Source organism: Pleurodeles waltl, chromosome 3_1 (assembly GCF_031143425.1).
Source record: "Pleurodeles waltl isolate 20211129_DDA chromosome 3_1, aPleWal1.hap1.20221129, whole genome shotgun sequence".
NCBI classification, from domain to species: domain Eukaryota; kingdom Metazoa; phylum Chordata; class Amphibia; order Caudata; family Salamandridae; genus Pleurodeles; species Pleurodeles waltl.
This window is the reverse complement of record NC_090440.1, coordinates 127,170,782-127,196,929: the sequence shown is the minus strand read 5'-3', so window position 1 is coordinate 127,196,929 and position 26,148 is coordinate 127,170,782. Positions and strand designations below refer to the sequence as shown.

The 26,148-nt window shown below is 43.5% G+C and overlaps 1 non-coding gene across 1 annotated transcript; it reads left to right on the top strand.

Moving 5' to 3' along the window:
• The first annotated feature begins 1,416 nt into the window (after positions 1-1,416).
• LOC138286296 (small nucleolar RNA SNORA35) lies at positions 1,417-1,543 on the top strand. Its single transcript, XR_011201949.1, has one exon. It is a non-coding gene; the product is annotated as a small nucleolar RNA SNORA35 (small nucleolar RNA).
• Positions 1,544-26,148: the final 24,605 nt, after the last annotated feature.

Here is a 26,148-nt window from a genome sequence, read left to right as displayed (position 1 = left end):
TTAGACTTATGACTGGGACTGGAAGATTACAAGATACACACAATAAACACACCTGAAGGCATAACTCAATAGCGGTCGTTGTTACAACCTGTACGGGTTTAAATTACATCCATTGTAATAATCAGTGTTTTGAAAAAATCACTTGCACTCTGACCACATCGTCAAGTGTAATATGTATGATCTACATTTAATCATTCCATCTGACCTACATTTAATCATTCCACGGGAGTAGCATCAGGAGTTGCAGGTGATTCAGAGCTTGGTGGATCGGTGAAGGACCTCACCTCAGTTATTTCCGGACTGAAGATCCTCTCCTGCCTGCTGAGATCTCTTTGGCAAAAGTGCGTGCGCTGGTTCAGCGGATGAGCATTCCACCACGATGACTATTGAGCATGGCACCCTCTTTTTTCCCATTTCGCATTCCTTTTTTCAGATATAAAACTACAAAGTGGGGTTTGTTTCTAAGAAAGTGAAAAAAAGATATGGGGTCAGATGTACGAAGCATTTTTCCAGTTGCAAACGGCCCATCCATGTACCAAAGCAGAATGCGCCTCGGGCCCGATGTAGGACGCAATTTTGCAGTCACAAAAGGCAAATTTTGCCTTTTGCGACTGCAAAATGGCCTTTTCCAATGTACCGTCCCTATTTGTGAGCTGGTATGAAAATACCAGCTCACAAGATAGAGACTGCGACTCACAGTTAGGAAGGGGCTCTCCAAGGGCGTCCTTTCCTAATTGCGAGTTGCAGTGACATGTATGATTGTTTTCTGACTGCAATTGCAGTCGCAAAACAATTGCAGTTACCACCAATTTCAAATTGGTGGTAACCCATTCACAAATGAGAAGGGGTCCCCATGGGACCCATTCCCCTTTATGAATGGAAGTGTAAATATTTTTTCAGAGCAGGTAGTGGTCCCACGGAGCATTGCCTACTCTGAGAAAATGAAAAGAAAACTTTTCATTTTTTGTTGAAAATCCATTCCGTTTTCCTTTAAGAAAAACAGGCTGCATTTAAAAAATAAAAAGTCTTTATTTAAAAGCGGTCACAGACATGGTGGTCTCCTGTCCCCAGCAGGCCACCATCCATGTGGGTGTGGCCATTCCCAATGGGGGCAAATTGTGACCTACCTCAAGAATATTGGTGAGGTAGGTCATTTGAGACCCCCATTGTGAATCCGAGACAATGTCATTGACAGCATTGTAGATTTTGTTTTGCAACTTGCAAATGAATTTTAAGTTATGACTCGCAAAACATACTGTTGTAAATCTGGCCCTCGGTAACTTGTTTACCAAATTGCATTTTGCTTTTGTGGTTCAGTATTAGGAAGAGGCATGTTTAGAATGTCCCTTCCTAATACCGAATCACCCTAGCATGAAGGGATGTTTCGCAGTTACCTCCATCTTCAAGTTGGTGGCAACCCATTTGCAAATGGTAAGGGGTCCCCAGGGACCCCTTCCCCTTTATGAATGGAAGCGTAAATCTCTTTTTAGAGCAGGTAGTGGTCCCACAGACCACTGCCTACTCTGAAAAAATGAGAAAAAATTCCTTTAAGGAAAATGGGCTGCATTAAAAAAAATATATATTTAAAAGCAGTCACAGACATGGTGGTCTGCTGTCTCCAGCAGGCCACCATCCCTGTGAGTGCGGCCATTCCCAATGAGGTTGCAAATTGCGACTTACCGCATGCATATTGATGAGGTAAGTCTTTGCGACCCCATTGTGAATCGCTAAATGAGTCTGAGTCACATTTTTACATCTCAAGTTTCAAGTTTTCCAAAGGATAATCCAGAACAAGGACATGTACAGTACTTAATCTAGATCAGACAATAAACACATACAATTATAAATGTATAAGTTAGCATCTTGACTACTACTAGACCACATCACATCCCACCTTCAGAAGTTTGTCTAAATTGCGCAACTACTTACTCCATTCATGATTGCAGCAGCCCCACTGTGTCTACATAAGTAAAGGTTTAAAATCCTTGAAGATCCTTAGTAATCATGTAATTGGTTATATGGACCTACGCTCTAGTCCTATTTTTTAATGCTTGAACCGTATTATTCATGTCCCTAGCATTACAATACATTTACGGTTAAACTGGACATTATCACTCACCTAAGGGGCCTCATGTAGATTGAAGTATGCATGGATGTCACCTGCTTCAAGTTATCCTAATGATGTACAGTTGCTCCTAGTTTGTCAGCCAGCACCCTTCAGAAGGCTGGAATCTGCACATTCACACTTACAAACACAAAATAAAAGTGCAAGCTCAAAAATTCATAGTGGTGATGGATAAAACATCTGGATTGCTGAAACTCACACTTAAGATATGCAGTAAACAGCCAGCTATGAGTGCTGACATAGTCTTAAAACTTTCCTTTGTCCTCTCGAAGGGCCACATTTAAGAAATGTGGCACTGCACCCAGTGCAGTGCCACTTTTCATGCTTCCCTTAACGCCCGCTAACGCCACCATGCGTGCATCATATCTAAGATATGGTGCACCATGGCAGTAGTTAGGGAACTAGCGTCCACATTTTTTATGCTAGTTCGGGGCCTTTGCAGGATTAGCATAAAAAATTTTGACACTAATCCTGCAAAGCCCATTAAGGCCATTTGTAAACAATGGTGTGCCTCCTTTTAACAGCTGCTCTGAGCAGTAGATTTCTTTGCACCATTTTTTCACCCCCTCTAAAGGAGGAACACTCCCTTTGCATACATTATGCCTGGTGCAGGCATAATGTAGCGCAAAGGGTTACAGGCTGGCGCAATGGGTGCATTGCGCCACTTTGTAAATTTGGCACATCGAGTTTGGCCTCGTTGGGCCACATTAGCGTAAATAAAATGATGCTAATGTGGTGCAAGGAGGCAATAGGGGCTCTTAAGTCTGCCTCCAAGTATCTCACACATTTCAGAATATGCTTTTTTCTACTTGTAGTACCAGAAAAAAATCAAACACTAAAATCACTACATAACAAAGGCAAAACATGAGCGGGATGAGAAATTCTGTAATAGACCTGGGAAACCTGAGAACTAGTTAATCTGTAAAACAACTCAAGTCCCACTTGGGCTCCCTCTGGTTTTGCACCAGTTTGAACACATACTATATGAAGGCTCAAAGAGCAGGCATCCAGGCTCCTCAATGTACGAAAAGGCAATACTGGATGCAGCAAGAGAACTTGCAAATATTCAGTTGCTTCTCATTCACTGTCTGGGACATTTATAGATGGTGTAAATATTAATAATTTAGCACTGAGCTTTATCATCTAAGTCTCTAATCATGGTTACAAATAGCATTATCATTACCTAATATAACACATTGTTTCAACCTGGAAGGATGAAACCCTAAGTTTATCCCCAGGACTTGAATCTGTGTTAGAGCTGGACTGTCCATACAGTACTATGGAAAAACCCTGATAGGCTAAAGATATTTGAGCTGCTTTCAAGGCCTGATGGACAGAGCAACCACAATTCTCTTATAGTCACCTTTTGGATTTGCTGCTGCTAATTAACCCCACTTTCACCTGCCATCAGGCTGTTTTCACCCTGACACTCTATCTGCCACAATCAGTATCCTGCCTCTCTTGTGGACCACCCTCTGCAGAATGCTTTTTTCTGAATCATTAAAAAACTACCTGCCATCCTGCCACCTTCCCTAACCACTATCAGATATAGGGCCAGATTTACAAGGCCCTAGTGCCTCCTTGTGCCACACTTTCATCAACTGTAGTGCCCTCTGATGTACTATGCCCTCCATTTCAGATGACTTTCCCCTCTCCTATCCTGCCCAGCTGACTACATTCAAAATATGACATCCTGCTGTCCTACATCAACACTCCTCAGGCCTTCCTGTGCAGAGAACAATTTCCTGTCAGTTGCAAGCATTCCAAAACCCTCAGCCGATAGGGAATTGTGGTCATAGAGTTCTCAAGAGGAGATCTGCATTTTCCTACCAGTTTTAGGTCTGCAGAGACACAAGAGAAACATAAGAAGGCGGACAAGATGCCAGACCAATATTCAATATTCCACTCCTTTGCTTGGGTCTTTGGAGACTGGGACAAATTGGAGGAAGACCCGGGAAACCCAGTGAAGTGGCATTATTTCCACCTTAGCAATGAGAACTCTGTGAGGGTGGGTAATCTCTTTGCTTTCTGCAAGTAGGGGAAGGGAGGGCACATGTTAGATCTGACATATTTGGTGTGGTATTCCCCCAGGATGTTTCCTTCACTAGCCTATTTTGCTGAGCTCATTTTTGTTGGCAAAGGACTCTGTGCACTTTACTCTTGCTAACATTTAGGAGCAAGTTGAATTAATGATCAGAAGAGATCACAAATGATGTAGCCTTTTTCCATCTACTGTCCAGAGAAAAATCAATGAATATAGTACATTTGATTGCCTAGACTGGTGACTCTTGATTGTGACAAAGAATGTGATGCTAAATACAAGTCTACTCTATTGAATTCCAGTAATGTGGGGATTGCCAATCACCAGTAATCTCTCCAATTCCTGGATGGTGATGCTGAGACTGAGAAGCAGTGGGGTTCTCTGTGCAGTATTGTACTCTTAAAACTACAGAGTACAGTCATTTTATAAGCTTTCTTGTATCAAACTGTAGAATTATTAAGCACTGTCACTTTGCTATGTAATCAATCTCCTTTGATGCGATTTATAGTGCTTATGGTAGTTTTTATCTGAGAGGGTGACGAAGAGATTTGGAAATAGAATGTCAGCATAAAACTATAGACCTCAATCACCCTATAAGCTTTCTTATATCGATCTGCAGAATAGTTACATATTGTCACTTTACTCTTTGAGCTCATGCAATGTACGAACCCCCTGTGATACAATGTATACTGCCTATTGTAGTTTTTATATCTACTCATGACCTAAACCAGTGGTAAAAAAATAAATAAATAACTTATTGTATGTTTTAACCAGATGAGCCTTTTTATTGATATGTGTATTTGAAATCTTTCTTCGTAACTGTTTTAATTAACTGTACAGTAAACGTACTTACCTACTAAACAGTGGTAAATAACTTGTGTTCTCACCCTTAAACATGGTAAAAGTGGGCTACACCTAATTGGCACACTTATTCTACCCAGCTCACAGGGCAGAGTGCATGTTATTTAAGTAGTAAGACAGGTGTACTTAAGTTGTACATGTCCTTATTACACATAATATGAGATAACATCTGTTTGGGGACAGATAGATAACAATCCTTCCACTCAAATGAATTGCAATTTTAAATCCTCTTTGATGGGAAAGTTGGATTTTAAGTTACTATTCTGAAAATGCCACTATTAGAAGGTTGCCTTCTGCCTAAACCTAAACTCCTTTTTATGGTTGAGCACACAAGCGCTCCGTCCCTGTTGTAATCCCTCTTTGGGCTTGTAACCACACCCATGTCACGCCTGTCACTTTCATTGGTTTGTGGGCTTGCCTTTTAGAATCCGCTTGCTTTCATTAGTGAAAGGCATGCATACGTTATGCCTTTTCCGGTGTTTAGCCCTCCTCGAGGCCACTGGCCAACTACTGAAAACGTATGAGGCTCGATGTTTTCTGCCTAGTTTTTGCACTACTTTATCTTTTTATTTTCCACACAGCGTGAATCTGCTGGGTTTTACATAGCACTTTTTTTGTTTTGTGTTGCAAGAAAAGTCCAGTTAGGAGTTTACAATGCTAGTAGCTCTAACTCGAGCAAATGCAAGACCGTTGCAATGTTATTATTTTTTTGTGCAAAAAGAGATACCATACGAGAGACGTCATACGACCATAAGCCTATTTATCTCAAGCTCAAGAAACCTAATAAAAACATTTTAAAAACTCACTTTAGTTGTTGATAAGGGCTGCAGAAACAATAACGCTGGTCTCACCTGTCCATAATTCACAGATGACAAGCCAGGACTTACCAATTTATAATGCAGAGAATTAAATTTAGGGCAGATCAAAACAATATGCTGGAGCATCGTGGATTGAAATGTTATCACAAACACATACAGGTAAATCATGTTCTTTAGACCAACCACCATTTGAAAGCATCAACTGGTGAATCATACTTAGGGCCTGATTCATGAAAAGATTGTGCCGCCTTTGCGTCATTTGTTTACGCAAAATTGGTGCAAATTGACAAAATAAAATTATATTTTGTAAGTTTGCATCTCTTTTACGTCAAACAAATTACGTAAAGGCGGTGCAAACTTTTCATAAATCAGGCCCTTAGTCTGATGACTGGGTATATCCAGGTATAGGTAAGGTTCCATCCCACTAACCAACTTCACCAGGATGTACTGGTGCGTGTAGTTCTTGGATAAAGCAAAGGCCTCTCACTTTGCTGCAACCCTGAGGTAAAACGCCTGCATCACCCAGGCAATACCTTTCTTAACAATGCGACCAGGATTAAAAAAATCTCTGGTATCCCTAAATCTTTCAGATTGCACAAAATATGACCTAACCATGATATATGTAGCCTGTTATCCAGGCCTATACACTCACGAACAATTAGCTTAGTTCGATTTAACTCATTCTTCAGCTGAACTGAGAGTAAAAGTAAAAGGGAACAAAGGCATATGAAATCTGATACATACCCTGCTCCTGACTTTTCGTGTACAATCTCAGAGGGAATACCTTGTGGAACACTTAAAAGACCTCTCATAAACATGCTTCCCATGACCTGAAGTTGTGCAATAGGAACATAGCCTCAAATTTCAAAGCTAAAACTTGCCACTAGGATGCATTTGGCTTCAAAGTCATCTAGCATTGCTTTAATTGACTTATTCCCCAGTTGTCACAAGAGGTTTCTTATACTAATTATGGCCCTCTTCAACACTTGCCGTATTGTTCTTTAACAGTGAGTGCCAGTTAAGGCTTGAGTCAAGAAAGATGCCAAGATGAAAAAAGTTTTCAACCCTGCTTTTGTGTTGGACTTTTGGCATACTTTTTGTGTTTTGTTGTTCTTGCAGCCCACCATGATTACATGAGATTTCTTAAAATTGGTTGAAAGATCAAGGTTTTCCATAAGTCAATAAAAAGAGCTAGAAGGCATTGAAGATCCCTGGTCGTATGTGCAATCAAAACTGCATCATCTGGATATAAGAGGGCGGCCAGCGGTCTGCCATCCTCCCTCGGGACATCCAGCCCATGTTCAGATGAACCCAACTCAAGATAATTTATATGAAGAATAAAAAGAAAGGGGCCAAAATACATCCCTGTCGGACACCTCTCTTCAAGTTAAATTGCTGAATACATTCCCTATTGGGACCATACGTCACCATGAGGCCATTATGCAAATCTTGCAGAAATGCAAAAAGAGTGGGTTTGACCCCGATGAACTCCAGCTTGGCTCGAGGCTTAGCTCTGTTGAGCCTGTCAAAAGCTGGACTGAGGTCCATGAAGGCCAGATACATAGTGCCCCCTTTTGCTTTTGTATACTTAGAAATTAATAAATGCAGGTTAAGGTTACGCTCTATTGAGTCCCAACCCAGTCTGAACCCATATTGAATATCGATTAAGATATTGTGCTGTTTTACCTAAGAAATAAGGCGATCCAGGAGCACCCGACCTATGATTGTGACCCCCAAGTTCACCGGTCTATAACAGGTAGGATCTATTCTGCTCCCCTGTTTTAAATACTATCACAGAGTGACGGCAACCGGAAGGTATGAACCACAAACTACAAATCAGTATCATATGTGGGTGGAAAATGATTGGTCCAGGCCTGAGTTGGTTCAGGTAGTACCTGGTCTAACACCTGCTTTAAGCTAAAGAGGGGATGGTTTACAACACTCCAAAAGGCACTGCCTGCCAGTAAATTCTCCCCATCTCCTTTTTTAAATTACACTTCCTATCCCATAAAGCCAGACAAAGTTTATCCCTGGCCTTTCTCACCTCAATTCGAATACATGGCTTCTTTTTTAGAACAGCCATCAGCTTTTTATGAGCCCTTGAGCACTTCATGTTGAACTACTTGTAGAGAGCTGAGATGGCTGAGGTGACATGGGCTGAGCTGAGCTGAGGTGAGGTGAGGTGGCACCGTCTCAGTTCTAGACAGAGCAGACTTGATGTCCCCACACCTATATCAAACACTGTCAAAAGGCTAGCAACAGAGGTGTCATCACCCAGACAGATCAGAAATTTGGATTGACAAGTAAACAGCAATTTTGAATTGAAATCAACGGGTGTTATCTTACCCCATTTTACTCGTTTGCCCTGATCTTTGAGAGTACTGGTTCTTTAAACAGACAGCCCACATCCATAGGCTTCTCTTGCCACAGGATAACTTTGGGTTACCTTATTGCAAGTTATATGTTTTGTTTGAGAGCAGGTAGAAATATATTTGTTGGCTACAGAATTGTAATATCAAATCCTCTTTAATGGTAAAGTTGGATTTTAAGTTACATTTAAAAAGTGTTTTTTTTGTCCTAACCATTTGGTGCCTGCAGCCTGTTCCTTGGTCACGTGACTAGGTGTAGTAGGCAGTTGGCAGTTGTGAATGCCTCTTAGAAAGACACATAATAGAGAAACTGGGTGTTGACAGGACGAGCCATTCAAGACAGAAAGGGAGAAGGTGGATCTGTGCACACCCCACTTGCACTTCAAAGATACTGCTGCAGTTCACACACAAATAACTTTACATTATGCTATTGTGACTGTAGACATTGTCAACAAACAACTGACCCGTTTCCTCGAGGATAACGGCACTCTGGACCCTTTCCAAACCAGATTCCACAGCAACCACAGCACCAAAACTGCCCTCATTGCCGCCACCCACGACATCAGAACCATACTGGACAGCGGCAAAACCGCGGCCCTCATCCTCCTGGACCTCTCAGCCGCGTTTGACACCGTCAGCCACCACACCCTACACACACGCCTCGGCAATGCAGGAATCCGCACCCAAGCCCTAGACTGTATCACCTTCTTTCTTACTGGCAGAACTCAGAAAGTCCATCTCCCTCCATTCCGCTCTGAAGCCACCAAAATCATCTGTTGCATACCCCAGGGTTCGTCTTTCAGCCCGACCCTCTTCAACATCCACACGGCTCCGCTCGCTAACATCGCCCGATCTCACAACCTCAACATCATCTCATATGCCGATGACACCCAGCTGATCCTCTCTTTCACCAAGGACTCTCTCAAGGCCAACCTCCACGAAGGAATGAAGGTCATCACCAAATAGATGAAGAACAGCTGACCTAGACTGAATTCAGACAAGACTGAGGTCCTCATCTTCGGCTCCACCCCCTCTGCATGGGATGACTCCTGGTGGCCTGCCACACCAGGAACCGCTCCGACACCCACCGACCACGCACGCAACCTGGAATTCATCCTGGACTCCTCACTATCTATGACCCAGCAAGTCAACGCCATCTCCTCCTGCTTTAACAGCCTCTGCAGGCTACGAAAAATCTACAAATGGATCTCCACAGAAACCAGAAGAACAGTCAGCCAAGCCCTCGTGAGCAGCAAACTGGACTACGGCAATGCCCTCAACGCAGGAACCACGGCCAAACTCCAGAAAAGTCTGCAACGCATCAAGTACACCTCTGCACTCCTAATCCTGGACATCCCATGCCACTGCCATATCACAGGACACCTGAGAGACCTGCATTGGCTCCCCGTCAACAAGAGAATCACCTTCAAACTCCTCACCCCGGACCAGAATACCTCAAAATACAGCTCTTCTTCTACACCCCTACCAGACAGCTCCGCTCTGCGGACCTCTCCCTTGCCACTGTCCCACACATCCACAGAACAACCACTGGCAGCAGATCATTCTCGCACCTCACCGCCAAGACATTGAACACTCTTCCCACCCCCACCTGCGTGAGACCGAGGACCTCCTTACCTTCAGGAGACTTCTCAAGACTTGGCTGTTCGAGCAATAGCAGCCCCCCATCCCTCCTCTGCGCCTTGAGACCCTCACGGGTGAGTAGTGAGCTTTACAAATTCCCTGATTGATTGATTGATTGATTGACATCCCAAGACCAGGGCAGGGAGGCAGAAATTTCAGACAGTTCTGTGAGAGGGGAATCTCCAGAAGTTTCTTCCAAGGTGAAACCTCTGTTCTTTAGACAATAGTGACACCTTTAGTAGCTAGTAAACTAACCTAATGCACATTTTGCTTTCAGCACATGTTCCCAACACAAACAGAAGGGTATGGTGTGTGCAATGAGACATTCCAAATGTGATAGCAGTATCAATGGGGCACATTTTTTACTTTCTTTTTGAAAGATACTCTGATAATTATTAGATTTACAGCCTAAATAATTCACCTTACTAATTTCTCACAAATAAGTGCAACAAGATATTTACATCCTATGCACCATTAGATAGATATGAAGGCAGATATGATGCTTTGGCTAGATGTACTGAATTATCTTTATATCTGATGATAGCATGGTGCATCTTTCTAATTTCTATACCCATCTGCACAATTTATGGCTAATCTTTACAGCAAAATCATCGGATTCTCAGATGCCCTCTCCAGTTCACTTCTGGACCTGCGGAAGGACTCTCAGAGGAATGATGTGCTGCCTTTGGTTGCTGTGTGCTTCAGAGGACTGCCGTGTTGCACCAACTGGAGTGACTACTGCCTGAAGTCTGCCCTGTGGTCTCAGAGGACTGCTGATTGAGACCTGCTTTTCTGCTTGAACCCAAGCCTTCTAGAGTGACTCCAAGGCCTAGTTGGCTGGCATCCTGATCAGAGATAGAATAGAGGCCTAACCATACCATACCTCAAGGTGCTTCTCTAGACCTGGACTCTTGGATATGGTGCTAAAGGTGTTCAGATAGCCCAAATCCAAAACTTGGGACTTAGAACATTTCCTGCCAAACACTGCTCTGAGAAACAAGAAGATAACAGGACCTAGCTGCCTGCTGACATACCCAAGGTGCATCACCAGTTGGCCTGACTTTGAGACATCTCCTCCTACAGTCTTCTCCACAAGAGCAAATCCTGTTCTGCAGCTGCTCGATGAACACTTTTCAGCTACAGCCTTCAGTTTCATCTGGCTGTATATTTTCAGCTTCCAAAAAAGAGACTGAATTCAAATGTAGAAATCTTCACCACAACATTGTCAGCTCCCCGGCAATGATACCTTCTCCTTGGATACTGCCACCTGCCTTACCCTGATGAACTTCACTTTTTCAGGCCTTTTTCTACAAAGATTCAAAAAGTCCAAGGTAAGCAGAGACCAGGTGTTAGACTTGGCATCCTTGGTGTGGTCTCCCCTAACTTTTTGCCTCTGTTTCCCAGGTTGTTGTTGTGTGCTGGACTCTGTTTTTACTCTGGGCACTTTACCACTGATATCCAGTGCGGAAGTGCAAGTGCTCCTATATAAAATATATGTGAAAATTGGCTTACCACGATTGGCATATTTGATTTATGAGTTAGTCCCTAGTACAGTGCACTAGAGGTGCCCAGGGCCTGTAAATCAAATGCTACTAGTGGGTCTGCAGCACTGGTTGTGCCACCCACATGAGTAGCCCTGTAAACATGGCTCAGAACTGCCACTGCAGTGTCTGTGTGTGCAGTTTTAAACTGCCAATTTGACTTAGCAAGTGCACCCACTTGCCAGGCCTAAACCTTCCCTTTTCTTACATGTAAGGCATCCCTAAGGTAGGCCCTAGGTAGCCCCCATGGGCAGGGTGCAGTGTATGTTTAAGGTAGGACATATACTAATGTGTTGTATATGTTCTTACAGTCAAATACCGCCAAATTCGGTTTTCACTGTTCAAGGCCTATCTCGTAGGTTAACATGGGGGCTGCTTTTAAATATTATTAAAGTGCAGTTCCCTTTGGGAGCAGATAGAAATATGGAGCTTAGGGCCTCTGGACTCACATTTTAAAAATACATATTTTAGTAAAGTTTGCTTTTAGATTGTGTGTTTGAAAATGCCACTTTTAGAAAATAGGCATTTTCTTGCTTAAACCATTCTGTGACTCAGCCTGTTTGTGGATTTCCTGTCTGGGTCAGTTTGACAGTTGGGCTGTTTGTACCTCTCCTGTAGACAGTGACACAAAAGGGAGCTGGGGTGTAGCCTGCATATCCTGATAAGCCATCTGTGCTGGGAGGGATGGGAGTAGTGGTCACTTACACCTGAATGGGCTGTGCCTGCCCTCACACAATGCAGTCTCCAACCCCTTGATGTGTGTCTACGACCTGGCCCGGGGTAGGCAGGATCTTTCAAACAATAGAGACTTTCCTTTGAAGTTTACCTACTTTCAAGGCAGAGAGGGGTACAAGAGGGTGACCCAAAACCCCAGAAAATCACATCACTTCTGGAATCAAGAGGATCCTCTGTCAATGAGAAGACCGGAAAAGCTGAGGAGAAGTGCTGCTGTGGCCTGTGATTCTGCTTTGTTGGGTTATCCTGCAGTTGCTGCTTCTGCCTGTGAAAGGGACAAAGAATGGACTTTGTTGTGAATTCTTGCTTGAGAAGAATCTCCAAGGGCTTGAACTGAGCTTGCCTCCTGTTGTTGAAGTCTCAGGGCCATCAAAGGATTCCCCTGCCAGCACTTGGACTCTCTGCTGAGACTCCTGCCCTACCAAGTGGTGCCCTATCCAGTCCCTGAGCCCTTGAAAGGTGAAACTGGAAGACAAGAACTGAAAATTCATGCACAGAATGCTGTGCAGGAAAATTAAAAACACGCTTCCGGCTTCACTGCTGAAATCGACTCTCCACCTGCATCGTGGCTGGGAGATCGACGCAACGTGGCTGGAGAAACGATGCACAACAACCGCTTACAGAGGCTGATGACGCAAACCCCACGCAGCACGGTTTTCTAACACTGCGCGACTGGATTTTCCACGCATTAGCACTGGGCGTTCAAGTGAACCTGACTCTGCGCGGATCTGAGGTGCCCCGTCTGAAAATCATCAGATCACTCTCTTGCAAGGGAGGAAAACAACGCATCACCGACCCGACCAGAGAAGGAAATGGCGCACGGCCTCAGTTGCGAGTGAGGAATCGACGCATCGCTGACTTTTCTGAGGCACGCTCACCTGTGCAGGTTTATTTTTTATGCTAACCAAGTACTTTGTGTAACAACAGCATTCTCACTGTTTTCTAAAGATTAGGGCCCTCATTATGACCCTGGTGGTCTTTTGGCTGCCAGGGTTAATGCAGCGGTATTACTGCCAACAGGCTGGCGGTACGTACTGCCACATTATGAGTGTGACAGGTTGACTGCAGCTAACCCGCCACTTCTCCACTCATACTGCCAAGGCAGTATGAGCCGCCGGGCTGGAGATGTCAATCTCCTACCAGGAGGCCCACAGAATACCGCTGGCGGCATTATGACCCAGCCCACCGCCATAGTTTCCGTGGCATCAGCAACGCCGTGAAAACCATGGCGGTAGGTCCTACCGGTGACAGAGAATTCCTTCCCTGTCACTGGTAGGTAGCTTCCCACCCCCCCAACAGTCACCTGACACCTCCCTACCCCCTGAGTCAAACACCCCCCTCCAATACACACACTAACCCCCCACCACCATAAATGCACCACCCGCAGACACGCACACACTCACACATCTGCCCCCAGAGCCACACATGCACACATCACCCCATCCCTCCACCCCCACTACAGTCACAGCGCCCCTCACCCCACACCCACCCTCCCCACATACACGCATACAGAAACTCACATGCACCACGCATAGTCCCATTCACGTACAGTAGCATACACGCATTCACTCATTCACTGGCATACACACATTCACGTACGCATTCGTCCAGACATACTCACACACATTCATACACACAAACACACTGACAAGCAGACACACATTCTTACACTCATTCACTCACACGCATACAATGACGCATACAATACAACACACACAGACGCACACCCACTCTCCACACCACTCACCTGTTGGACGCCCAACTTACCTTGTTCGGCGAGGAGGTGTCCGGCAGGGAACGGGAAGGGGCACTGCTACCGCCAGCAGCACCCCACCAGCAGAACACCGCCAGGCCGTATTTCTGCTCATAATACGGATAATGGCATTCTGCTGGCGGTGCTGGTGTTAGCAGTGCCACGGTCACCACCCTCCGCCAGTATGAACACTGCCGGATTTCCACCCCTATTGTAGTGGAAGTCAGGCACTGCTCATAATTTGGCAGACTGATGATGGCTGCGGTGGTATTTTGCCAGCATTCACCACAGCGGTAGCCAGTATTTACCACCAATGTCATAATGAGTGCCTAACACTCTTACGGCCTGATTTATGAAAGGTTTGCACCGCGTTAGCGTCGTTTTTTGATGTAAAAGCGGCACAAATTTACAAAATATGAACTTTTCATAAATCAGGCCCACCTTCTTTTAAAAATTCATACTGTCACTTGTGTTTGTTAAATTTTTGTTGTTTTGGTCTTGTCTTGTTTAGATAAATATTACCTATTTTGTAGCGTTTTCACTGTGTTACAGTGTGTGTTGGTACAGATACTTTACACATTGCTTCGGAAGTTAAGCCTACCTGCTCGTGACCAAGGGGGTCAGCGGAAGTTAACTGAGGGTGATTCTCCTTTACCCTGACTAGAGTGAGGGTCCTTGCTTGGACAGGGGAGTAACCTGACTGCCAACCAAAGACCCGATTTCTAACACCAGGATAAATCCACTTTGTGAATTCAGAACTGCTCTGTAACAGACCATCATTTTCAACTTTGCCTTGGTGTCGCACATCTAGATGTCCGTGGTTGGCGCTTTGATCTTTTAGGTACTATTTTACACTTTAAGTTTTAAAAATTCATAACTTTGGTTCTACTTGTTGGATGTTTGTCGGGCTGGCTTCATACAAAAATCTTTCTTTTATATGATTTAGTAGACTACAATGTGCTTGTTCCAAAAAATAATGCCCACACACAGGGGGCACAAAACAACTGATTTGTCTCTTTGGCCCTAATTTACTAAACTTTTGGCTTAGGCATTTGCATGACAAAATGTGACACAAAATACAGTGACAATTTACTTACGAATTTTAAGGTCAACGTGCTTAGCACCAAACTGCGTAGCCTCGCCACCCATTCAAACTTTAGTGAAGGAGAGCTTTGGTTTATTAGCAACATCGACATTTTTCTGTTCTTGTTTAGAAACAACCACTTCCAATAAATGTCCATACAGTCAAACACTAGATTCTAGTTCACCTTTCCACATTAATTTGCTGGCTTGTCCACATCTGTATAGCATTGTTGTGTTTATTTACTCCATTCCATAAAACGTTTCCCTCATAACAATCATGTTCATTTGTTTTTTTATTTAGATTGAAGTTGAGAAGCGCTTTAACTAGGTCACTGGTGACAACCCTATGTTAGGTAATGCTGACACCTTCAGGACATGCTGTTTTTAGTAGCTGGTGAACTAACCTAATATACATTTCTCTTTCAGAACCTTTCGCGCACTAACTAAAGGGTAATTACGCCGTGTGCAAAGAGAATTCTAAGTGTGGAAGCAGTATTAATAGAGCACATTTTCTAGTATGTTGTTCAAAGATATTGTGATAATTATTAGATTCACATATTGTGCACCATTAAATATAGCTAAAGGCAGACATCATGTTTTGCCTGATGTACTGAATAGGCGAACATATATGACGTTTCCCACCCCTGGTTAACAAGTTCTTTTATTTCACAACCTCCCACCTTTGGTGTTTTCTGTCGCTCCAAAGACCCCTCAACAGTGTGTATGTCAATACTACTGATATATTTCTCCTCTTTTCCTCGCTCTGCAGTCCGGTACTTTTAACAACTGGAGCAGTTGGGTACTGGTGACCAGGCCAAAGTTGCTCTGCCTTTAAAGGGATAAAGGGGTTACCGTACCCGTATCTAACACATTTGTGAATGACCTAGATGTGTGTGCATAGGTTTTGCACATTTGTCCACAGTCCAGACATCGAGTGCAATAGTGAAAGGGAGCTTTTCCAACTTACACCTGAAATATACCATGGTTTAGCCAATCGTGGCTAGCTGAAAGAGAGTGGGGTGGCGCATGAAGGGGGGGAAGAGGGAATAGACCTTACATTTTTTTAAAAAACACTTACCTGGATCGTCTCTGCCTCCACTGCCGACACCATTGCATTGTTCCTCTGCTGCAGGCACAGGCTCCCAGCCCGCCCTGTGCCAATCATGACGCTGCTCAGAGCAGCATTATGTTTGGCCTCCCAGCCAGGACGCTCCCAGGCAGACTGGGATCCTGTGCATGCTCTCTCTAGCCAGGCAACACAGTACTGGGCTGAAAAGAGTCCTGTGCGCATGTGTGTTTGGCCGACCCGAGATGGCTGGCCAAACATACATGCGTACTGAGGGGGGTGGTGTCAGTGTTTGTCACAGTCTGTGGCCCCACATCTTTACTGTTTATTATCGTTTTCTTGTAAAGGTTTCTGGTGGGGGCGACTGTCCTCCGTCCTACCGGAGGAACCGCCGCTGGGTTTAGCAAGTGGAAGTTTCATCCTGCCAGGCAACATATCATGAGTTTATCATGGTAGGTGGGAAGTCATGACAATTCTTAAGTGTGTGAGGCAAGGGTGATTGGGGCATCCAGGGAGAGACCATGGTGGTGTTGGGGGTGTGTGGGCAGGATGTGGCGAGGCATGGTGTCCACTGGATTACATTAACAGGGAATATCCCTGACTGGATTTCATGTGAGTTTGGAGGATTTTGAGCGAAGGATTGATGGGACCGCCCATTCTGCCTAGATCCCTCAGTAGCCCCCTGAAACTTTTCTTGTGAAAAACAAAAACTACAGGTAGCTCAGCACTTAGCATACTGAGCCATATTAAAAAAGATAATCACATATAGATGGTAGCTATGACCCTAAAAACCTTTATGAACACCTAATTAAACTTCTTTTCACTGGCCTTTAACATAAATATTTTACCACAATAAGATTTGACGTGCATATAAATGCCTGCTTTGGAATATCAATGGAACTGTCACATTTCTATTATCTGTAATGCTTGGTTCCCTAAAAAATTAAAGTTGAAAAGTAGTTTGGGTTGACTGATATGTTAATAGTGGGGTTGCCATGATTTTAAAAAGTTATGTAACTCATGAGTGAACATACACAGATCACCTCATGCCACAACTCCACTGCACTTGGGGAATGTCATTGTTTTTATTATCTATTTATTTGATTTTGTGTCTTGGCATATGATGTTGGTTTTGTGGACACAGGATTATGTTATGTAGATGACTGGTGTTTCAGTTTATGGTGCTGTTTCTCTAAACTTAATCTAGTTGAGCTGAAATATTTAATTAGGTGTGTTGATCTATTACAAGGAGTTTGTTGGCATACAACAGTGGGTGTTTAGGAGTACGATGATAGGCATGTGTCTGGTGAGCATATGATAGTTGTGTGGAAGTGTGGTGATGAGTGTACTGCCATTTGATGATGGTTGTGTGAATATATGAGGTGGATGAGTGGACGTATGAGACTGAGGCCCTAATTTATACTTTTTGACGCAAACCTGCATTAGCGCAGGTTTGCATCAAAACGTTTGCAGCCGGCTAGCGCCATTCCTGGACATCAGCCGCGCGTTATATTTAAGGAATTATGCTAGCTGGTGGTAAGGCCTGATTAGCGTAAAAATAAATGACTCTAACCGGGTGGGGGAGGCATAGGGCAAACAGGAGGTTGGGCATCAAAGAATGGCGCTACTCAGGTTAGAGTCAGAAAAATTACTCTAACCTGACTAGCGTAATTATTTGACGCACAACCCCTATGGACATGACTCCTGTCTTAGTAAAGACAGGAGTCATGCCCCCCTGCCCAATGGCCATGCCATGACTTATGCCCCTGGGCATGACCATTGGGCACAGTGCCAGGTAAGGGGCCCATATTAGGCCCCCCTATGGCATTAAAAAAAAAAAAAACACTTAGCTGGACTTACCTGGGATAGGCCCCCCCCATCCTTAGGTGTCCTCCAGGTGTGGGTGGGGATAAATGGGGGTGTCCCTGGGTGCAGGGAAGGGCACCTGTGGGCTGTTTCCATGGCCTCTGACCATGGAAAATGGCCCACAGGTCCCCTAATGCCTGCCCTGAGCCAGGCATTAAATAATGGTGCTAAACAGGCTTAACGCACGGGAGGATAAATAAGGCGCAAAGGCCTTAGAGCCATTTTTTGCCCAGGAAAGCCTACCTTGCATCTCATTGACACAAGGTAGTTTTCCACAGGCCAAAAATGATGTTAACTCCAAAACGTTGACGCTTGACGGGTCTAGCCTCAAAATATAAATATGGAGTTAAGTTTGCGTTAGATTTGCGTAAACAAATTATGCAAATCCGGCACAAACAAAGTATAAATATGCCCCTGAATGTGTTAATGTATAATGGTGGTTGTGCTGGTGTATGTTATGGTTGAGCTGGCATATTTTGTTGGCTCTGTAGCTATATGGTGCCTGTTGTTGGGATTTATGATGGCTGGTATACTGGTGTATGATTGTGGTTATGTGGGCATATGATGGTTAGTGTGTGCTCTCCTTTCAGGAGACCCACAGCTTGCTGTCCTGCCCCTCCAGCTGCTCCATGCATCTTCTGCAGCACCTCTATGAGTATTATATCCTCTCTGTGCATCCAATTCACCGCACCCTGTTGTTGCATCACATGTGCTGCTAGCCTGTAACATTGTTAAAGCTGATATGTGCGACTTGTAAATACAAATGTAAGCTCGAAGACACAGAATCTCATATTTCCCTGCCTGCATCAGTTGACAAGATAAAGGGGATTGTTGTGAAATCCACTTTGTCCCTGGACAAGGAGAGGGGGCAGATAAATATTTGCCCCATAACTTTGTGACAAAGCAAGAGGGGTTCTTTCCACACACCCTCTTTTCCTTATGCAAGTAGGGGGAGGGGCATTTCCGGTTACAGGTGGGGATTGTAATGGGATTGGGCGAGAGGACGGATTCTAAAAAACATATTATGGAAGTATTTACTTAATTTTGAAATAAATATTTATTTCATATATATAAAGTTAAATTAATATTATTTTTAAAGATCCATTGAAAAAAAGCCACCTAAAGTGGCTTAAAAGTTATTAACCGTTATGTATAGAATTAATTTTAATTAATTACCCTTTTGCTAAACTAACTTTACATTTATTTTTAAATTAAAAACAGTATTTAAAAGTCAGTTAGTCAGCATATTTGTAAAGCTTCGAGTTTGGAGAAATATCTTGTTGAAAATATTGTGTGTGATATTGTTTTACAACCTTTTCCCATGGACATTTCAAGAGGTTATTCCTAGTGGAAAGTAGAGCAGGAAGAATGAAAGAAGGGGTTTTCCCGGCAACTCATATAATTCAAGTCAGTCACAAAGGTGTGTTCCCCTTCAAAGTATGATTACCATATCTCTGTAATGTTTGTTATTTCCCTTGTCACTACAGTTATGGTAGTGCACAACGTATCAAGTATTGTGTCATTTGTGACATGAGTATTTGCTGTTCATCAAGAATATAGGGGCATATTTATTAGAGGCTTGTGACAGTGCTGCGCCACAAATTGTTACACAGCAGCGGTGCAAGCAATAAGTCATATTTATAAAACACAGCATTTGCCAAAATGTGTTGTAAATGTAACAAACTCATATTTATGGATTTCGCAATGCATCATTGTGAAGCGCATCACAAAGCTTGGAATGCACATGAATTTCTGCGCATCAGCAACCCAGGGATAGGAAACGAGGCAGTGGCTGTAGTACAAAAAGAGCAACCCCACAAAGCATTTTGGCAAGCTCAACTATGTCATGGAGGTCATCATCCTGCAACTAGGAGTTGCTAGGAGATCACCACATGGAGCCGCGAAGTAGAAGTAAGCGTGTGTGCTGGCAGTGCATATCCCTCATTGATCACAGGGAGACTGATGTCATGAAATTCTTTGGACTCTGGAGGAAGTACATTATTCAATTCCTCCAAAAGATAGGGCCAAGTCTCCAGCCACCGGCTACAAGGCCCAATAATGTTCCTGCACATGTGAAACTAATGGCTATGCTTCACGTGCTGTCATCAGGTTCCTTCCAAAGCACACAGCCAGAATGGCAGGAACCTCACAGGGATAATTTTCTACATTCATCCCCTCTGTCCTGAATGCCATAATCTGATTCACCCCTAGCACCATCTCTCCCCTAAGACCTAGAAACAACAACTTAACACAAAGTAAGGCTTCTATGGCATTGAATGATTCCCACATGTCTTGGGTGCAATCGATTGCACAAATTTGAAATTGGTGCCCCCTGCTGAAACATCCCACCTCTTCGGGAACCAGAATCATACCTATTCAATCAATGTCCAGGCCATAGTGGACATCTGGAGATGTTCATCAATGTGCTGGCCAAATATCCAGGGAGTGCCCATGACGCCTACATCACCAGTATCATAAATTAGCAGTTCCAGAATGGGCAATATGGGAATGGCCTGATGATTGGTAAGAAAATCTGAATACATCATACCAACTAAAATTTAGAAATGTATGGCATTATAACCATCTCTGTGTATGTCTATGGAGCTAGATGCATATTTATGACAGGTTTGCATCATGCTTGCACCACACATCGTGGTACATGCATGACACAAACCTCTAAGTCAGATGTTTGAAGCCATTCAAAGCCACTTTGCCTGGCTTTGAATGGCTTTAAAAATCTGAAGTAATGCAATACAGCACAAATGGCTGTGTTGCATTACTCTGCGCAAAGGAGGTCTTTCATCGGTGTTTCCTCACAACTCCTGTGGTTTATGACATAGATTGTCAAAATCTGGTAAACCTGGGAATGGGGCAAAAAGATACACCTCAGCAGGTGAGGTGTAACAAGGAGAAATATCTCTATATCTTCTCTTCACTTTATCTTTCTATGCGTGCCACATTCTGCAGCATACATAGATAGAGGAATATATCACTTAGGATTGATTTTGTGCTAGAAGGTATCCCTTCCTCCACAAAAGCAATCCTGCATGCAACACAGGCACCCTTGCACCATAATTCAAAGGTGCCTGCGTTGTTGCTAGGCAGGCCATTGTGTGCCAGTGCATGGTACAAGGACAGGATTACACTGTTTGCCTTAAATGCCGTTCATTCTTGCCCTTTCCCAGTGATGCAGTGTAGCGCAGTGCAGCAAGGTAACTTGCTGTGATACACTGCTCCACTTTGCCATAAATGTAGCCCCTACTGTCATATACACATAGTGGTAACAACTTATTGTAAAATGTAGACAATGATGTTCCATTGTGACATTCCCTTACCAATCCTGCAATGGTAATAGCAACATAAATCTTTGCATAATATGGTGTCATTTCACGCTGGTTGAATGGACAGAACCACTTCATCTGCACTGGATATCTAATCCATACAAAAATATGTGGTAGCACAAGGCAAGTTAATAGGAGTACAAGAAGTACATATTAGCTAAGTGTGAGATGAGTGTTTGTTCAATGGTGTACCTAGTCTCGGTATCGGTTAAAGTTCCACTTAATTAATGAGGTGTGAATAAATCTTGTATTCATAAGTAAATGTGTAACACATGATAGTAAAAGTGTATGTTGACCAAAGTTTCTGGAGCATCATTGGAAGAAGTAGTTGTATATACCATTTTTGTCATGCAATGTAAATGTAGGCCCAATTCATGTGTAAATGTCAAATAGTGGTACCCATGTGATACCAACAGCACAAACCATACCTGTGTCTCAGCCCTAGTTACAGTCTAGGTACAAACATACACATAACTATCAAGCCACATTGACAAATGTAACCAATGTGATAGAGCACTAGTCTTGTGGTGCACAATGGCTACATTTCTTACATCTGAGACCATCAAGTAAAGCTCACAAAGTCAAACAATATGCTGGAAATAGCTACACCAGTATCTAACATAGAATAAAATGCAACCGGGGGAAGGTATCACAGTGTGCTTAGGATCCCAATCCGAACATTCTCTTGCCACATCAATGATAATAGAATCAAGACGTATAAGTACAAGCATATAGGTTCAGACTCACCTACAAGTCAAAATCACTTATTTTCAAATATATTTGTGTCCATATTCGCTGTAGAAAGTTACTTGTATCTACATCAGTTTGTCCTACATAGAAACCGCCCACATTACCATACATTTGTGTCAATCTAAGTTGAGCATGACACATTGTCTAACAAAAAGCATTAGCTGTAGGCTGATCACAGAATACATAACTATCCATGACGTACATTGGAAATGCACTACAAGTACAAAACTAATACCTCTGCTAAATTAAGTGGACAAATTAAAGACTGTGCCAATGGACATGTAGGGAAGCAACAACATCAGAGGTTTCAAAAGGACATATGTATGTGAGGATGTCAAACATGTTGGCACTGTTACAACTTACCTAGTGCTAAATATATGTCACGGAAATCAAATCATAAGTTTGTCGCTTTGCACAGTTAGGGCCTTATGTATGACCATTACACACTGCAATTCACAATTTGTTTTTAGAAGTCACAAATTGTGAGTCTCAACCTGGGACCACTGCCTGCTATAAAAAAATTATTTTTGCTACCATTCACAAAGGGGAAGGGGTCCTATTTGCGAATGGGCTACCAATTTGAAATTGGTGGTAACTGTGATTGTTTTGCGAACGCATTCACGGTCACAAAACAATAACACATGGGTGTGCAAGTTGCAATTAGGACGGGACACCCTTGGCACGCCTCTTCCTAATTGTGAGTCGCAATCCCTATTTTGCAAGTCAGTAACAGGATACTGACTCCCAAAATAGGGATGGTACATTTTGCCATTTGAGACCGCAAAATAGCTTTGTACATCGGGCTTATGAGTTCACATAATATAGAGATATAAAGGATATTTCAAAATACAGATCATAGTAAACTACTGCCTGAACATGAAGGTCTGCATGTAGAAGTGTCCAAAGTATCAGGACATGGTCAACATTTGCTATTATACATAGAACTGGTAGAGACATGTGTAAACCAATGGTCAACAGTATTTAACTCATATTGTTCTATATTGTAAGAAAGTTGTATGAGTTTGCCAGTATACATAACACACATGAACAGTTGTGTCTCAGTACCAATGTGCATAATCATTAACAGTTGTATCATTGTACTTTCAGTTAACCAAGGACATGGTTTGCATCCATAGGCCATGACCCCAATCATCCATCCCCAGACGAAGCCTGAAAAATGCTACACTGAGCAATGCAAGGAAAGTTTTTGAGAGGACTATTGGAATTCTAAAGTCCAGTTTCAGATGCCTGGATGTGGCAGGAAGAGACTGTTGTACTCTGCCCCTATGGTCTGAAAAATCATCTTGTCTGTGGTATCTTTCACAATATCGGTGTCAAAATGAATGTCTTGTGGTACTCTGAGCCAGAAAATACAAAGCAAATGGAGGAGGAGGATGAAAATGAAGAAAACATTCAACACATATTGGCTGGTCGGCGGTGACACAACTAGATTGAGGAAATGTATTTTTCTTAAACCATATAACATGATGGAGAAAATATCTGAAATTAAGTTACCTATTCAACATATGAATACATGTTTGAACACATTCATTGAGTTGTCTTTATGTCAAAGTTAATGTAAAATCATTTCACTCACATCCCCTCAACTAGATGTAGGCCTCAACATATAACAATCATGTTTTCTGAGCTGTTGAGCAATATGGGGCCATACCTCAAATTAGGCCAGGATTGCCCCATATCTACATCTAAGTGTTCTATTCCTGTCCTCATGCATTTAAGCAGTACAGTGTTACACTCACCCCTGCCCACATCATTTTAATCATAAAAAGTATGCATGATAAAACCATGTGCAGAATGTTTGTGCCTGTGCAAGACCTACACAACACATAGATTCAAATGTGGAACAGTGTGCACATTGTTAATGCGTGTGTGCTGGTAGTGTGTGATCACCTTGACACACATTACTCCAATTTAAAAGGAGTGTAGACCCAATTGTGTGCGGTGAGTGAGCGTGTATGTTGCATGTCATAATGCTGATGGTAGTCCGATACCTTCTATGAGCCTGGCCACATATTGCAGTGCAGTAAGTCACCCTACTGCACTGCTGTGTGTGATAGCAAAAAGGCAGTAATGTGCTGTATGAAATAGAATATAATGTATTCTTGCCTTTTCCCCTGTGCTGTTGCCATTTTGACTTCCAAGAACCAGTACAGGCACCCTTGCACCATGATGCAAGGGTGCTTTTATTGCATGCAGCAATAGATTTGTGCATGAAAGTGTGCCTTCCTGCAAAGCAAACTATCCTCTTAGAGATATTCTGCCATGAATGTGTGCTGCAGATGAAGTAACAAGGAGAGTTAAGGCTATAACTTCTTGTTACACCATTCCTGGGATGGTTGTACTTTCTGGCACATTGCCAGGTTTACCTGGTTCTGTAAGTCAGGGAATGTGGAGTTAAGTTTGCGCCGGATTTGTGAAAAAAAAAATGATGAAAATCTGGCGCAAAATGAACTCCATATTTATACTTTGCTGCTAGACCAGTCGAGCGCCAAAGTTTTGGAGTTTGCGTCGGTTTTTGCTTGTGATAAACTACCTTGTGTCAGTGAGATGCAAGGGTAGGCGTTTCCGGGCAAAAACCCACACTACGGTTATCCTCCCATGCTGAATTCATGCACAGGAGGAGGAGGGCCTTAAATTATAGCACTAAGTCTGCTTAGCACCAGTATTTAACGCCTGGGTATGGGCAGGCGTTAGGGGATCCGCGGGCCTTTTTCCATGGTCAGAGACCATGGAAACAACCCACAGGTGCCCTTTCCTGCCCCCAGGGACACCTCAACCACCCGCACCCACACCTGGAGGACACCTAAGGATGGGGGGATCCATTCCAGGTAAGTCCAAGTAAGTATTTTTTATTATTTTTTTAAAGTGCCAAAGAGCCTAACGTGGGCCCCCTACATGGCACTGTGCCCAGTGTCCATGCCCAGCAGACATAAGTCCCTTGGGCACGGCCATTAGGGGGCATGACTCCTGTCTGTACTTATACAGGAGTCATGTCCCTGGGGGTTGTGCGTGAAGAAAAATTACGCTAATCAGGTTAGTTTTTTTACTCTAACCTGACTAGTGCCGTTCTTTCACATCCAACCTCTAATTTCCCCTACGCCTCCCCACCCGGTTAACATCAATAATTTTGACGCTAACTGGGCCTTAGGGCTAGCGACATAGCATAAATATGGCACCTGGCTGGCATCCAGGAATGGCGCTAGCTGGCAGTATACTTTTTGACACAAACCTGCGCTAACGCAGATTTGCGTCAAAAAGTATAAAATGGGCCTCAGTGTGGTTGGAACACTATCGCCGCATCCGGCATGTAGTCAAAAAGAGCAGGAATGTGGGGGTGCTATATGAGAGGGCCAAGTAAGCAGGTACCAGGAATGCTGAAAGATGGGGCCACACAGCACAATCCACTGGGCACAAACAACTGGAGGGTGAGCAACAGCAGCCGAGTCAACAGAGGCCATTGTAGGCCCATCTACTAGCTCTGAGGTTCCAACCCCACAGCCCATGGGCCCCACACCTACCAGTGGATCTTTGATAGAGGCCCACGTGCTAACGAATTTGCAGGAGCTAAAGATCAGGATGCATGACCTAGAAGAGGAATAGGCAAGCCTCCGCACCATTATGTTGACTTTGCAGAAGGCCATGGAGCATTTCAGTGTTCAAATATAGACTCTCTCTATAGATCCCTTTTTCTGTTTTTTGCACATGTTGATAATTTTAGGAAATTAGGCATAGTGTTAGTTAGAGCCAGATGTAGGAAGCCGGCAAATTGCGACTTGCAATTTGCGAGTCCGAGCGACTCGCAAATTGCAACTCGCAATTTGCTATGCAGAACGGTGTCTCAGACACCGTCTGCGAGTCGCTATGGGGTCGCAAAGACCCACCTCATTAATATTAATGAGGTGGGTCGCAATTTGCGCCCCCATAGCGACTATGGGCACTCACGGGGATGGAGGCCTGCTGGGAACAGCAGACCTCAATGTCCGTGACTGCTTTTAAATGAAGCAGTTTTTTTTTTTTTCAAGTGTAGCCCGTTTTCCTTAAAGGAAAATGAGCTGCACTTAGAAAAAAAAAACGAAACCTTTAGTTTCGGATTTTTTCAGGGCAGGTAGTGGTCCCTTGGACCACTGCCTGCTCTGA